This window comes from Morone saxatilis, unplaced genomic scaffold (assembly GCF_004916995.1).
Source record: "Morone saxatilis isolate NCDOM2014 unplaced genomic scaffold, NCSU_SB_2.0 Contig16, whole genome shotgun sequence".
NCBI classification, from domain to species: Eukaryota; Metazoa; Chordata; class Actinopteri; family Moronidae; genus Morone; species Morone saxatilis.
In genome coordinates this window covers 4060887-4064468 of record NW_023339718.1, presented here as the reverse complement: position 1 = coordinate 4064468, position 3582 = coordinate 4060887, and positions in this window count along the sequence as shown.

Below are 3582 nucleotides of genomic sequence, written 5' to 3'. Positions count from 1 at the left end.
GACCCGGGGAACATAGGACCCGGGCAACATAGGACCCGGGGAAAAAAGGTACGCTCCCCCTGAAAGACTGCAAGCGTATTTGTAAGAATAAGTCAAGATATTAATGATTAATGATGCTTACAGATTCTTAGTAACATTTGCTTTCTCACAATATCTTTAATTCTAGGTAGAGTATATCAACCTGATGTTAAGTATAAAAGTTTCAAGTGTGTATCTGCAGGTCATAAAGTCATTGCTTAATTAAGACCGTTTTCTGTGCTGTATGTCGAACAATTTCTCGCCTCCGCCTACTTTAAATGACTTTTCGGGGGCATGTGGCAGTCTAACATAATCTACAGAATGTTAAGCTGCTTTTAATTGTATTACTGAGTCTTACCTGTGTAATGAGCGACCGGCAGATGCTCCAGAAGATGTTCCTCCAGTAATTGGAGGATTAGGAGGTATCATCACATGTTAATTAAGATAAGCTAATGCAGACACAATGTTTAAGGAAACAGCCAAGGAGACAAATCGCACATCTCTAAGTACTAATCATCCGCATTTACATAGACCTAATTATCTTATCTGAGCTGTCTTTGTTGGTCGGCATCCTCAAGCCTTTTTCTGCGTGAGATTCCAAATGGGACAGTGTTGGACAAGAGACAAGTAGTTTTACTACTACGGTTGATCTGTTTCTAACACTTTTCCCAATAAAGTCATACTGAGGATATAAGCTGGAGAAGAGAAAACATATGGAGAGCCTCTCACAATCTCCCGTACCAGAAAGCCTGCTGGTCTTGTCACCTGAAAGACCGTTTTCTGTGGGACTGAGCACGGCGGTGGGTTGAGGATGTTCATCTAGACAGATGATCTGTGAAATAAGCAACCGTAAAATGCTTTAACAACATACATCCATCTGGATTTACGGCATCAACCTTTGTTATTACGTGCAGGTCTTATGGTTTAGAGCATCTTTGTACAGAATGGGGCTTGACTCCCATAAAACAGTACAGGTATCAAAATAAATCTTTCTCAGCTACACTGAGGAATACCATTTTAGCTAGCTGTATCTTGGTAGCCCTCTGACCTTCTGTTGTTTTCCAGCAGGCAGAAAAATGCCCTGGCCTGTCTCAAAGCGCTGGCTGATATGTCGCTCCCCTGTGCACGGCGCCCTGCAACTCCTCCTGGGCCGATATATCTAAATGACATGGTTGGGTAGACACCTCATGCTGCCGAGAGGCTTCGCTAGCTACAGTAGTTGTTTATTGCCTTTGGGTTTTTGAGTCATCGCTAAGACTTTTTATAGTGCGTATACTTATACTGAGTTTGTGTTTATATCACACTGTAAGAATCAAAACCTGATTGTCCCCTAGTGTTGTCTCCAATCCGGGGACCAGAAGAGTGGTCTCCACAAACAGTCCATTTAGTGGGAGTTATGGTTAGGAAATAAGGCTGGTGGTGTTCTGTATCTGGATCTGTCATCAAATCCCATAAAAGGACCAGAACCAACAATGAATTGATCCATCCAAACTATCATATAACCTTTTCCTCTGTGCCACAGACCATGGTTCCCAACCCTTTTCCTCAAGGGACCCCTTTTCTATCATTTAATAAACCGACTACCCCTGGATAAGTGGCATGTTTTATGGATATTTCATATTATATTCAATGCATAACAATAATAGCAACGACTGTTAAACTGAACAATGAACCCAAACAGTGAACACAATAACAGCAGGAGGTTTGAATAAAAAGAGCAATTTAGATGAATTTTGCTCTTGTTAACTCTGTGGTTGTTTTTTTAATCCTAAATTATACTAAAGAAAAGTATTCTTGTATCTTTTAAAATCAAAATGTCCTTGCGACCTCCCGTGAAGCTTTGGCGCTCCTGATGGGTTGGAAACCAGTGCCACAGTCTTCCATTGTTAACCATTAAAAACACATGAGTGAGCCACACCGCTGCGCTGGGTGACATTTTCCTTTATTTTTCACTTCATTGTAGTCACACCCACATACACGGTCTGAATAAATATTCACTGGAGCACCAAATGTGTATTAGTCCTCAGCTAAAAATAGTCCCCAACGAATGCACTATTTACTCCTATTTCAGTAACATTTGCTAAAAAACTTTATTTGTGACCCATTTTTGAAAGAGATTGCCACTGGCAGGTAGGGAAATGATAAAATATTGAGAGATGCACAAACACGTGACAGGTTTTTGGTGTTTTCGTAGAATTTATTGAAAAAACGATTAGAATTAGGTTGAGGTCAAGACTGAGGTAAAGGGCTGCGCCACATGTAGTCAATAAATAGCCCTTACAAGGCTACCGAGACAGATCGCTGTGTGTGTGTGTGTGTGTGTGCTCTGGTGTTTGTCTTTGTGGTGCACTGTTCAGGTGGGAGATTGTTTTTACAAGACACAGATTTGGCACAAGGGTTTTGTTTATGAACAATGTTGTCTTTGGTTCCCTGCGGCTCCATCTGTACAAATTGGTCAGACCTGAATGTCAAGCTGACCTTGTCAGCTGCTCCTTCGCTCCTCTGCGACAGCGTGTTTGTGCGTGTTTAGTTGCTGTAAAACTACTGTGAAGTGATTTAAAAATGAATTCAAAAGAAGCAACATAAATCAGGCAGCGAATAATCATTTGGAAATTGCAAATACGGACCCAGCACATTAGGACCACAGGGAGCACAGCCAACCATTAGTGAGAGTTTGTTGGTCTCACATCATCAATTTAATTAAAAATCCATTTAAGATGGAGGCTTGGGGAAGGTTTTTCTTTTCCTTTCAAGGTAGTCAAGACTTCAAGACCAACAAAAATGAGTCTTGAGTTAGCATGCTCCAAGAATGGAAGTGAATGTAACCATTATATCTCCCATACTACATCCCAGCAGATATGAACACATGTCTAAGACCGGAGCCCAAGGGGGCTCTCTAATGGTCTGCGCTGCTCAGTTGCTACCTGAAGAGGTGGAAGCCACCGTCGATGGTCACAGAAAGAGAGTTGCAGTGTTTTAATTACACAGGGCCCTCCATCAATCATGCCCCTTGTGGGGCTGACAGTTAAATCCCTCCCAGGCCTACACAGGCTCTCCTCGCCCTTCACAGTCCACAGGCTGAGCAAAGCAGCCAGGGTCCCAGCACACAGCACACACGCTGCACATGGACCCCGCTTCAATCCCCCACATCCACCAATAGAGCCACAGAAAGAGGAAAATCACAGAGGAGACAGCAGATCGCACCGCAGGAAAAAAAACATTTCAGGGCAGAGCGGAAACTGAGACAAAAGAGGGAGGAGGGAGAGTTTTTTTTCTCTCTCTCTCTGTGTGTGTGTGTGTGAATGGATGCATGGACCTATCTGTTTTAACAGTTAAACTGATGTACTGTCTTTAAAAGTAGAATAGCAAAGCTGAGGACTTTTTTTTTTAAGCCTGGCTCTGTCTGAAGGTACCTACCACTACCTCTGAATTAATAATTAAATGTTATACACTGATCAGCCATAACACTGTGAGCACTGACAGGTGAAGTGAATAACACTGATTATCTGGTTATCATGGCACCTGTCAGTGGGTGGGATATATTAGGCAGCAAGTAAACATTTT